The sequence below is a fragment of the Lepisma saccharinum genome, chromosome 23, assembly GCF_977018435.1.
Source record: "Lepisma saccharinum chromosome 23, izLepSacc3.1, whole genome shotgun sequence".
NCBI classification, from domain to species: domain Eukaryota; kingdom Metazoa; phylum Arthropoda; class Insecta; order Zygentoma; family Lepismatidae; genus Lepisma; species Lepisma saccharinum.
Window position 1 is genome coordinate 27,198,554 of NC_139251.1, and position 13,549 is coordinate 27,212,102.

The 13,549-nt window shown below is 44.3% G+C and overlaps 1 protein-coding gene across 1 annotated transcript in view; it reads right to left on the reverse strand.

Moving 5' to 3' along the window:
- Positions 1-13,549, reverse strand: part of LOC146005205 (uncharacterized) — a 40,906-nt gene that overhangs the window by 11,615 nt on the left and 15,742 nt on the right. The gene's annotated exons all lie outside the window — the stretch shown is intronic.

The following is a 13,549-nucleotide window of genomic DNA, read 5'->3' on the forward strand; positions in this document are numbered from 1 at the left end:
GAATTCTTTGGGTAACGTGTTGTAGCGTTTGACGCCGCTGCCCGTTTTGACCTGGTTCCAAATCGGTTTGATGAGATTCCTGTACTTCTCGCCGCTGCTCGATTTCACCCTATTCTGCGAGGCGTCGTTGTTCTGGTACAAGGCATCCGTCATGATCAGAATTTCCTTGTAACTTTGGTAATCTTCGTCGGTGTAATCTTTCGGCTGCTTTTTGGCGACGAGTTCCCACAGTCCCACCGTACCCGGATACCTGTTCCAACTATCCTTGTCGCCTAAATTGACTTTAATGTCGTTGCCTTCGAAGGTCACCTTCGATTTCCCAATCTTCCACACCACACCGCCGCCTTCGCTGGTTTCCATGCTGGGATACAATCCGAACACTTCATCCTTGTCGAATTTCCCCGTGCTCAGGTAGTCTCGTGCCAAAGGTCCCAACTGGATTTTATCCGAAGACGACGTGCTGCCTATGGCTCGACGTCGTGCCGGTGCATCCTTCAGTTCGAACGGCGTCGAAGGAATGCTCGAAATGGGCGTGGGTACGGCGTAACTTTTAGCTGCGAGCGGTACGAGTTCATTAATCAAATTTTTATTTTGTTCCGTGACACTTTTAATTTCTTTACCTAGACTGCTGATGGCATCGATCACGGGTTGATCCTGACGTTTCTTCTCTTCGTAGAATCCGCGATTCTCGGATTTCCAACCTTTGAAGCGTTTCGCGAGGTAATCGCGAAGCTTGAGATTTTCGTCTTCGATTTTTCGTTTCGTCATGACGTTATTTATACACGTCGTTTCTCACAACGTTGCAACGTTTAGAAAGTCGTTGATTTTGTTTCTGTATTTTCCGTCGTTGGGTTTCCTCGTCATGTCGATCGTCACAAATCCGAAATCGTCACCGTTCCAGCAAGTAGAGCAGCAGCCTTCCGAAAATTGATTGTAGTTCATGTCTCCGCCTACGTAGTCATCGTACGCGTGCTTGAGGTTGGTGTGATCTTGACGAAACAAACATATGAAATTAGTGTTGTCGCGTACTAACTGTTTTGGAATTTTGGAAAACGTTTGAGCTAGGTAAAAACAATCCATTCCTTTGTGACGACCTTGCGTGAAAAAGTTGCGAATTTCATTTTGATTTTCCAGGATGGCGTCGTCGAACACAACGACTGAATTTTCACGACAATCGTCGAGTGGTTTTATTTCCGAGGCGAACGTTGCAATGTCCAGACCATCGTACAGTTTCATCAGTTGCTGGTATTTGGATTGCTCCAAACTTTTCGAGAACACGTACAGGTGCCTGTTCTTCCAATTTAACCAATTCGGTGCGAGGAGAAAATTGTCCACGAGCAGTGTCGTTTTCCCACACCCTGAAGGACCTACGATCAGACAGCGGATGCTGTCGGGAAGTAACTCGCCGTTCTTTTTTTTTCTCGTTTGACTTTCCGGATCCGGTAGACGCTTCACCACGTTCCACGTACTCACAAGATCACTTCGTTCGCGTCGATCCAACTCTTTTCCGGAAGTCCCAGCCATTTGACAAACAGTTTGTCACCTTTCCTACGCAAAACTTTCTCGATGAGGTACGTGTCGGGGTGTTTCGTTTTAGAGAGTTCCTCTTCGTAAAATCTTCCTTTCAAAATCTCGCCGCTACTATCTTTTATTATATACGTGTGTCGGTTTCCAGGTAAAACTCGAACCACCGTAAAAAGTTCCGTGCTCCAATTTTTTGTGAACCCCTTCTCGAAGGTGCGTTTGAATTTGCTGATCCTCACCAGGTCTCCAATTTTGTATTTAGCTTTTTTTGTCGTGGGTGTGTACTTTGGACAGTAAACTGTAGAAATTAAACGCTGCTCGTCGGACTTGGTAACGTCAGCTGGCTTCATGCCTATCGTTCTGTGTACCGTATTATTATAGGTGTCGACGAGTTCCGGCAGGATGTCGACCCATTTGTAATTTCCCCGAAGCGTGAATCGTTTCCACATGTGTGTTTTCAAGGTTCGATTGAATCTTTCCACGATGCTGGCTTTGATGTGACTGAAGCTCGAATAATGTCGAATCTTGTGTTTTTGAATAAACTTTTGGAATACGGCGTTGTAAAATTCTTTACCGTTGTCCGTTTGCAGAAACCGTGGTCGTCTGCCACCGCTTTCGCGAAAAATTGTCTTGAATGCTTCCGTGACGCACGTTCCCGTTTTCGCCTTCAAAGGTAGAGCCCATGCGAATTTCGAAAACGTGTCTATGACGGTGAGAAGGTACTTGTTGCCCTTGTTCAATTTATGCACGTTTTTCAAATTGCCGCTACTCATCTCCACGAGGTCACTTTGCCAGAGGTCGTCGATGCCCTTGGTTACCACAGCCAAACGTTCGTAGTTACGGCGTGCAGGTTTATGCAATTCTTCAACGATGGCTTGCCTAGACATTTTTTTAGAGATTACGTTTCAAGAGAAGCACAAGCGTGATGGGATTCAAAGAGGGTGGCACTTCGCTCGTGTTTTGAATGATCAGCTTATCGCCGGCACTCACGTCGAAAACGGTGAGATCTTCGTCTTCGTGTATTTCATATATGTTGCGCGTTTCGTTCCAACGTGCCAGAGGAATGTTTCCCGCTTTCTGGACACCACGATTCGATATTAAGGTCATGGTGGGAACGCTAGCTTTTCTACCGTGAGACCAGTACGAAAATTCGTTTATCTGAATCGTGCCATCGAGGAGAAACTTGTAGTATGGATGATAAGGATGCAACATGTACAGTTTGTTACCTTCGACGAACGTGGAGATTCTCTGTTGATTGGGTACGCTGTTGATTTCGATGGCTTGCAGAAAATGCAGTTTAGCGAATTTAGTGTCGACGCCGAGCAGATTACTGTGAACTTGTCCGAGTTTATTTTCGATGGGCAGCAAATGCTCGACTATAGTATCCGTTACGGTAGAAAACGACGGTTTGATTTTCACTTCCACGTTCAACTGCTTGTAGTTTTCGTTGAGTTCTTGCAACTTGGCACCGAAAGAGGCCAGCGTCGATTCCTGCGTGGATTCCAGCACTCCAACTTGATCTCTGATGTTGACGACGATGTTCTGAAGGTTCTCGACTTGATTCAATTTCGAGCTCTTCTCGGTAAGATCGTTCACGATGCCTCGCATCTCTGTAAACTGCGTGTGAAGGTCGGCGACGCTCTGCGAAGTGGGCAGCGTCGACACCAGCGAACTAATTTCGTCTCGAATCTGTTCCACGTTCGCCGTTTCCGTTTCTAGTCGTTTCAGCATTCGAGATATGTTTCTTTTCAAAGCGTGCAATTCTTTGGAGGTGGGGAGATTGGCCACCCTACTCTCGAGATCGCTCAATGAGCTTTTGATGTCGCTCGAATCGGATAGTGCCGTCACCGCCGTTTTCAATTTTTCCAAATCTTCGCTCGAAGGCACGCTCGTCCGTAACGATTCCAAGTCACCCTGTATGTTGTCCAGTACGTGATGAAAATGAGCAAGATTGGATTCGACGTTCAAATTTTCTAAATATTCGATCTTCTGCTGAACCGTGCTTAACGTGTCTTGAATGCTCGTCAACGCTCTCGCTTCAGCGTGAATATTTTTAATTTCTTCGTTGATCAATTCCAAGGACGCCTGAAGCGTAGCGATGGTGGTTTGAATGTGTTCGAAATCTCGATACGCCTCCAATTGAATTTTTATGTTCGCGACGCTTTTACCGATGACCTGCAGTTCGTCCGACGATGGTAGGTTCGTCATTGTATCTTCCAAAGTCTGCAACTTGGATTTAATTTCTTCCAACGTGCTGGTGAATTCTTCTTGTAATTTGGAAACGACGACATGCAAGCGTTCTACATCAATATCGTTCACGACGGTTTGAAGTTCGGAGAAATTCTTTTCTATTGCGGAAGTTCGTTCTTCGATTTCGAGTTTCAATTTTTCCAAATCTTCATTTTTCGATTGAAATTGCTGTAATTTGGCCAAATCATTTTGAAGCGAATCCACGCTCAACTGTATATTTTGAACGTTGTCGTAAGAAGGTACGTCGACATAATTTTTTATCAGCGTTTTCAGTTCGGAATCGATTTTCAGAATGGGGTCGAGACATTGCGTTTGGAGCGTAGCGATTTCCGACTCTAAACTTTTGTTTAAGGTTTCCTGCAAAGCGATCAAATCGGTCCTCAACTTCTTAACTCGAATGTCCAACATGAGAATCTCTTCTGCGTGGTCCACACGCTTGGTGTTGCCGAAAATGTCGTTAGGCATTTTTGGTTAACGGTTATTTATAATAGGATAGACGATTCGTAATTCTACGAAGAGAGGAATAAGTTTGTCGTAATCTCCGAGGAGTTCCATGTAAAGATAATCTCCTGCAGACACATCGTACGTAATGTTAGAAAGCATCTTGTCGTGCTTGATTCGAAAAATGTTTTTGCCGGTAGAAATTTTGATTTCGCCTGCGTTTTCCGGATTCACGGTGATTTGAAGTTTCCCGTCGATCGGAATTTCGTAGAAATGTAAATTGTTATTAAAAACATAAAACATCTTGCCCACATCGTCATTCAGTTTCGTCCAAATGCTGTTGAGGTGAATGATCAACAGACCGTTGAGTTTAGGTAACACGGAAGGTAAGACTTCATGATCTGGTATGGTTTCCATAATGATCTGTTTTTTGAAACCGAACAAATTCATAGGCATGCTGGTTATTTAAGAATACAGTCAAAGTTTTTTTGTAATGACAGTCAAAGTGTTTTTTTTTGTTTTGTTTTGTTTTTATGAATCTTCTGTTGAAGATGGGCATATGTTGCAGGTTTTGCTTTCTGCTAAGCGATAGTGCCCCCACGGCAATGTGTGAATACCACACTCGAGGACGCACCTCTTGTCGTCGTTGGGATCCAGCGCAATTTTTCTAACTTTGTTTGTGGTCAACACATGGTCGACGCTCTGGATGCGCTGTTCTACTCTTAGAACCGACGACCTGGTCTTGAGGCAATCGACAAAGTCCTCTAATGCGAGATGCTCCCGAACCACCTATCTGCCGACACCCTTGGCCTTCTTGGTAACGCTGCCCTCGGCTTTGATGGCATAGGCCTTGGCGCGAAGACCTGCAAACTCGAGAATTACATCACCGTCCTTCTCGTCTTTGAGTTTGCCAGGCACTTTTTTGTTTCGGGGCAGGATGCCGTACTGGTTCGGCTGGGGATAGCCCGAGGTGTCGAAGAGGTTAACCAAAGCTGGTGCCGTGACTATATCCCTGTATGCATCGGCTGAGTGGACGTGGTACACCAAGCTGTCCGTGTCCGTGTAGAGAAGCGAGATGTTGTGGCTATAATGTGGACGTAATATGTCGTAGTACGTCTCGAACATGTGCAGCTTGCTCAGGTCTAATACTGAGGCACCAACATAAATTGGCTTGTCGAGCCTCACCTCACTCTTCCTCATATGCACCAGAGCAAGCTGCTCGTTATAAATGGTCCTCGATTTAAATAATGGGTTTGCTACGAGCCTGCGACATTGTGCTTTCCTCGTTACCAATTTTATGTCCATGCGATTCCGTACATTCTCCATAGTTTTGCCAAACACCGCATTATTCATTAACTTGAAGAAATCGCGATCGAAATCAGAAGTGGCGACTGTGCGATGTTCGGTGTTGAGCTCGATGTATGGCTTCAACCATGGAGAATGCTCGAACATCAAAACTCGATGTACTGTGCGGACGGTAACCCCTCGCTGCATCAACCACCGGAGGTTTTGGTAGTGCAGGACATAACGCTCTTTGGGCTCGAAATCCATGACGAGCTTCTTCTGGTTGGAATCGGGTGGACACTTGAACTCGGGTGCAGGGGGAAGATCACAGAACAAATCCTGCAGCTTCTCGGAGAACTCAAGGTCCACCTCGGCGAAGAACCCATGTTCCGAATCGTCGAAGTTTTCGATGTCGAAGTTGGAAGGGTCAGCCCACTCGAAGCCTCTAAAGGGGAGTGGCTGCATCATGGAGTGTCCGTAGAGGTTATTGACGTCCGTGTACATGATGTAGCTGGACGGTTGTGAGGGGTCGTAACCGGTGGACATGTGGTGATTGTTGGCGTGCGAGTGTCGCTGCGACACCTGGACCATTCCACCCCGCACGGCACGTTCTACAAACAGCATCATGTTTACGTCCGAAAGAAGCTCCAGCTCGATCTTCGTCACCAGAAACATGGCCGACCACGCCAGTCCGGGGAGACTGTAGAAGTATGCAGGGTCCAGCTTGTAGATGGTCTTCGCAGTCGCACGGAACGTCTGGAACACGTCGGCGAGGAGTGTCACATCAAGTCTGAGGTAGGCGTCGTGGTAGTCCCCGAGAGTTCGACAGCCCAGCTCGCGCCACATGGACTGGGCGTGGTGATATTCCTCGTCGGTGATGTTCGAGCCTCGCAGCTTGCTATAGAAGTTTGCTCGAGGAGGTAGCGACGTCTCCGCGAACTTGGAAGGGTCTGTGATGTATTCGTAGGGATAGACCCCCTTACGCTTGAAGAGGCCGGCGTTCAAGTTCGGAAAGTTTCCGGAGGTAATGAGCATTTGCTCGTCGCTAAGCTTCCCTGAGAGAGCATCGAGGCTGGCCGGGAGGAACCTCAGAGAGTCGAGGAAGCGAAGCTCGACGGTAGAGTGTGTTCCTGAGATTCGCACCCACTTGCTCACACTGATGTAACGCTCCTCGTTCTGCGCCAGGACGTTGATTCGCATGTCGTCGTACCCAAGATGCTTGACGAGGTGGTGGAAGTCGTATCCCGAGCCATTATGAAAAAACACAGGGATGAAGCGCGGGTCCCGGGCCATGAGGTTGCATCCGTTGCACCATGGACCAACATACCTACCGTTAAAATGATCATGGTGTTGAACTTTACGGTTGTTGGCGGTGTACTTCTTGACGCAGACAGGGCAAGCGATGGCCTCGTCGTGTCTACGCTGATCGTCGGGAGACAGTGGGAGCATAGACTTGGGGGCCAACAGTACCTTCCCTATCTCGCTGGCTTCCACAACCATCCTCTCGAGGAAGTGTTTGGCGGCGTCGGGACCACGGTACACGTAGGGCTCGGGGGCGATATGCTGGTCACGTCGCACCACAACGTATGCGAAACTGGATGCCTCGTGGAGTTGGTAAGGGGTGGTGGAGGAAACTTCGGGATCGGGATCGCAAGTGGACAGGGGTTTGAGGAAGGCCTCGAAATCCGCGATGATGATAGCGGGATGCTCCACCATGGCACCGTGCATGTGGAAACGCTCCACAGTGCCAGGTTTGGGCAAGACTGCCACACCCGGCTCGTTGGCATTGCAGTAGATCTTGTGGCTGGCAAGCTTCTCTGCAGCGATGTTGGGACCTCTGATGCTCTGATAATCCTGCTGTTCTCGATTATCAAAAGTTGACAAGCACCTGCGACAAACTTCTATGTGGTGTTTGTGTTTGCTTGTTTGGCTCGACACCAACCGGGAGAGGGAACGGATAAGGGTGTAGTGGTGATGGGTCTCGTCCTTGATGAGCAGAAGGTGAATTTCCTGCGCACCATCAACATTTACGTCGCTCACCCTGATGGGGTACACCGCATTTTCGTCAGTGAGACCGTAAACGTTGATAGCCAACCGCGCACGAGCCTCAAACTTTCGAATGTCCGGGACCTCTACGGGATAGTCGATCCCAGCCATCGCAACTTCCAGCTCTGCCTTGTAGGGTAGGTAGTGGCTAACTCGGTGTGGATGGTTTTTCCGGTCGACAGGGTGCAACGCTGCAAGCACCGACCATACGAAGCACTTGGCGTCATTGTTCTGAATGTTCAGGACGGCCTTCTTTGCCGCAATAGTAGGTGGTAAGGGGACGTAGCTGGAGGCGGAGAGAGGCACGAACTTACAAAGTTTGACGCACAGTTCGTGAGGCTCGCCACACACCGAACCCCCCGAGCCTTTAGCTTCATGTTCTTCTTGTTTTGCCACCAGCTCATCGGTAAACTGGTTGTAGATGACCTCGAGGTTGTCGACATCCGCCAGATGCAGCGTCTTCGCCTTGGTGTTGTGGCAGAAGCTGTAAATTTCGTCAGACGGCTTCTTGTACTGGCAACGTAGCGATGCGTAGAATTTAGTGGAGTGCGTTGCAAGCGCATCGCCGAGGATGGAAATGATTTTGGCTTGCACGTTCTCCAAAAAACTACGTACGTCGCATGAGCCCTCCGAAGTGAGGACAAAGTCCTCTAACAACCGCTCGAAAGCAGTCTGGTTCGCTTTCGCCACAGGCTTGACGCGTTTCGTGGGTGGTGCATTGATGGAGGCTGCTTCTGCCTTCCTCTTGGTGGAGGTCGAAGGCTGAGCCCCAGATGTATTTTTGCTTAGACAATTAAGCTTATGCTCCTTGACATACGCAATTGTGATCTGTATATTGCATCCGGAACATAGTTCAGTGGCAGCCAAATGCTTGCCTGGCACGCAGGTACGACAATGTCTTGCAAAATGTTTGCTTGATTTGGTTTCCTTGCACACAGGACAACTTTTCATGGAGCGCATTTTTTTGGGGGTATGTTTATTTATATGTGATCTGTTGGTGGTAGAGTGTTTACAAAATAAACCCTGTAAAAAAATTTAAAAAAATATATAAGAAAAATATGATTGTAGATAGGAAAAAGCACAATAAATATTGTATGCATGTGTAATTCTATTTAGCTTATTTTTGCTAGACACGAATCTTCTTCAGATTTTATTGCCCATTAGTATATTTTTCTACCAATCTAGTAGAGGTATGAAACTATGAAAATGTACTTGTTTATATATATTCTATTGTTTCGGCTGATATAATAGCAAATATATATATATATATAGCTATTTTGAAATTCTAAAACTTTCAGGTATACTTATTTTTACATGCAAACATACATCATAAAAAATTACACAATCGTATTTTTTTTCCATACACACATTTTTTATTTTCAGAAAACAAAGTTATTTTCAGAAAACAAAGTTATTTTCGATTTTTTTAAATCAAAACAATAAACATTATTTGTGTTTATAGTATTTGTCGGGCAATAGCAGATAAAACAATAATGGGTTTTCTACGACCCCCAGTTTACGAGTTACAAAACAACTTAGAAATCACATCTTGAAATTTAAATTTAAAATAACTCGAAAACAGTAAGCACTAATCATTATGTTTCCAATAGGCTGTAGAGTACATTTAATTTTTTATCAAATGTCATTAAAATTTTCGAAATAGGGTAAAAACTAAGCCAGCAAATCAAGTTTCTCAAAAAATAAAAAAATTGTCTATATTTTCGAAACTTGAGGGGGTGGAATCGATTTTATTTGCTAGTCGTATAGTTTTTGTCAAATCCTATCCAACAAACCTAAAATCATCATCCTAGGTCAATTAGGAACCAAGAAAATCAATGTCTTGGAAAACGTCTTAAGATTTTTGTCTTAAGAAAATTTTCTTGACAGACCGGAAGTAACATCTTGAGATACCGGAAGTCGACTTTCTTAAAGATTGAGATATTTGTCTTAAGACATTTTCCAAGACATTGATTTTCTCGGCTCCTATGGGGCCTAGAACCATGTAACTTTGGTCTATGTATATACCAACACTTGCCCGACCCTGTGGCCGAGTGGTTAGCACATCGCGCTGCGACGCCAAGGGTCCCAGGTTCGAATCCTGGTCGGGCTTGGTTGTTTGTGAATGTCCATTTCATCACTCATCCCCAATCTTCGCAAATTAGCCAAGAGGTACAAAACGTAAAATAAAATAAACTAAATCAATCATTAAGTTCCGTGTTGCAATCATGAAATTAAATTTTAATTAACTTTTTTTTATCCATCTCTCTCTCAAATCTATATAGCCTGTTCATATTTGGCATGTCAGCCATTTTGTTTACGTAGCAAAAAAAATCTCAATGCTCGTTGTAGCCATAAGTATAATTGGATATAATTGCCGGATTTTATTTAATTTTAGGTTTAAAATCAATAAGCGTGCATAAAAAAAAACTAAATATTTTAAATAAATAAGATTCGAATAACTATGTACTTCCACTAGCCTTTGCGATGGCGCAGCGGTAGGCTTGTATTCAAGGGTTCGATACCCGTACAAGTGGTTCTTGAAACTGTAGGTCCAGTCCCGATTAGCCTTACTGTGCATAAAATAGACTTAAAACATCAAATCAATCAATACTTCCACTAGCCTCTGCGTTAGCACGGCGATAGGCTTGTAATCAAGGGTTCGATACCCGTACAAGTGGTTCTTGAAACTGTAGGTCCAGTCCCGATTAGCCTTACTGTGCATAAAATAGACTTAAAACATCAAATCAATCAATACTTCCACTAGCCTCTGCGTTAGCACGGCGATAGCCTTGTAATCAAGGGTTCGATACCCGTACAAGTGGTTCTTGAAACTGTAGGTCCAGTCCCGATTAGCCTTACTGTGCATAAAATAGACTTAAAACATCAAATCAATCAATACTTCCACTAGCCTTTGCGATGACGTAGCGATAGCCTTGTAATCAAGGGTTCGATACCCGTACAAGTGGTTCTTGAAACTGTAGGTCCAGTCCCGATTAGCCTTACTGTGCATAAAATAGACTTAAAACATCAAATCAATCAATACTTCCACTAGCCTCTGCGTTAGCACGGCGGTAGGCTTGTAATCAAGGGTTCGATACCCGTACAAGTGGTTCTTGAAACTGTAGGTCCAGTCCCGATTAGCCTTACTGTGCATAAAATAGACTTAAAACATCAAATCAATCAATACTTCCACTAGCCTCTGCGTTAGCACGGCGGTAGGCTTGTAATCAAGGGTTCGATACCCGTACAAGTGGTTCTTGAAACTGTAGGTCCAGTCCCGATTAGCCTTACTGTACATAAAGTGGGCTTCAAAAAAACGCCAACTCAATTAATTAATCAGTACTTCCACTAGATATCAAAAACACGCAACTCTTTTCTATTTTTTCTGTCTTTTTCTAACAATTTAACACATTTATTTTTTGAAATATGCCCCGCACACATATTTCCTACCTACCAACAGCGGCACACGGAAGAAAAAAGATATTCTAGCTACCAAGATGCATGCTTCAAATATATAAAAGCAGAGAGAGACATGAAATACCTTCTATATTCTCTCTTTTTTTGTTTTGTGAGTATATTTTCTTCCACAAAAGCAGTGCCATACTTATAAATCAAAGCCAACTTATGCAAGCTAAGAAACAAAGTTACTTACTTTTAGAAATTCTGCAGAAATGCTCTTCACTGACGCTGAAAATAAAACACACACAACTTTCTACACCAGCGCTTTAAGTTTTATACGGTTTTCTAATAACGTCAAAAATGATATGTTAGCCAACGCAACGTGGACCAATAGAAATCCAAGAACCAAATTCTCTAGAACATTCTCCCCCCCCCCTACATTTCAGCCACATTATTTCGCAACTATGCTTGGTGGCAGAGAAAAAATACAATTCCGGTTATTTATTTCGTAGCCCCTGACCCCGCCTCTGCACCCACGAGAGCGGACGCTACTTCGTGTTTTCATTTCGCCGGTTGAATACTGTTTTGAATCTATCTTCAATAGATGCTCATTGAAATTGGATTTAAACCGGAATTGTATTTTTTCTCTGCCGCCAAGCATAGTTGCGAAATACATGTGGTGATTTCTGGTTATTTGTATAGAAACGGAGCAACGTATTTTCTGTCACCGGAAAACCCATTTCCGCCCTAGTCAGATAACGAAATTGTCAGGAAAAAAAAGAGATGTACGGTTGACTACGTATTTGTTGAATTTGTGTCATTGTGCCAACGTTGATAGCATATACAGAGAGAGGGAACGAAATTGTCGTTTTTCTAGATATCCACAGGCAAAAGCATAATATTTTTTCAAATACAATATGACAGTCGCTTTTCGATACCGAAAAACTAAATACAATAAGTATATATATATATTTACAATATTAATATTTATTTAACAATATCTACCTACGAATTTGCCTCGAACGAAAACATGTCATAGAAAAACATTTTTCCAACCGTAAATTCAAAAATTTTGGCCCCCGCGCGCGCGTGTGTGTGTGCGTGTGTGTGTGTGTGTGTGCGCGGCACATCGTTCCCCCCGAGAGAGAGAGGTTTACAAAGGTTACGATATACAAACATTGGCCCCCGGGAGTTGGAAAATTACGATATGGCGCATTCGCTCATTACTGTTGCCAGCTATAGGTTTTTCTCTCTCTCTTCATCTTACAGCAAAGTTGGCATCTCTATTTTTTTTTAGTTGTAAGTAAATTGCCAACACACTCTAGTTAATAATGCTACATATTATACGCGCACACGCACACACATACTATATTACCATCCACCCATCTCTCTCTCTCTTTTACGGCAGTACATATTTGTTGTCGGCTCTCCTTGTTTAGTATATGTAGGTTGGCAAAAATTGCTTTATGCACTGTAAGGCAAGCCTCAAGCAAAGTTGCCAGCTCCTTGCTTTAGGCTAGGTTAGACCAAGCAAAAAAGGCTGTAGGTGGGTGTTGGCAGCTGTCGGTTGTTTAACTTTTTCCTTTTTCTCTTCTCTCTCTTTTTTGTAAAAGGCTATGGCAAAAATACCAGTAGGTTGGCAACCTTGCTTTATGCACTGTAAGGCAAGTCTTAAGTAAGGTTGCCAGCTCCTTGCTTTGGGTTAGGTTAGGTTAGGTTAGGTTAGGTTAGGTTAGAGTAGGTTAGGTTAGGTTAGGTTAGGTTAGAGTAGGTTAGGTTAGGTTAGGTTAGGTTAGAGTAGGTTAGGTTAGAGTAGGTTAGGTTAGGTTAGGTTAGAGTAGGTTAGGTTAGAGTAGGTTAGGTTAGGTTAGGTTAGGTTAGGTTAGAGTAGGTTAGGTTAGGTTAGGTTAGGTTAGGTTAGGTTAGGTTAGGTTAGAGTAGGTTAGGTTAGGTTAGGTTAGGTTAGGTTAGGTTAGGTTAGGTTAGGTTAGGGTGGGTGTTGGCAGCTGTCGGTTGTTTAACTCTTCCCTCTCTCTCTCCTCTCTCTTTTTTGTAAAAAACTATGGCAAAAATACCAGTAGGTTGCCAACTTTGCTTTATGCACTGTAAGGCAACCCTCAAGCAAGGTTGCCAGCTCCTTGCTTTAGGTTAGGTTAGACCAAGACAAAAACCTTGGTGATTTTTTTTCGAGTAGGTGTTGGCAACACTGCGAGCCCCACTTCCGGTTGCAGAACTCTCAAGCAAGATTGCCAGCTCCTTGCTTTAGATTAGGTTAGACCAAAAAAAACCTTGGTGATTTTTTCGAGTAAGAAGTTGGCAACACTGCGAGCCCCACCGAGCCCCACTTCCGGTTTGTGAACTCTCAAGCAAGATTGCCAGCTCCTTGCTTTAGGTTAGGTTAGACCAAGAAAAACCTTGGTGATTTTTTTCGAATAAGCAGTTGGCAACACTGCGAGCCCCACCGAGCCCCATTTTCGGGCGCAGAACCGGCCAACCTGCACTACTATCATGCTGAATATGAGCATTGAGTATCAAGAGTCACTTCATTGACTGCCCCGCCATCTTGTAGAAAGTTCGAAGAGAGATTTTTCTTGTTTAGCCAAGA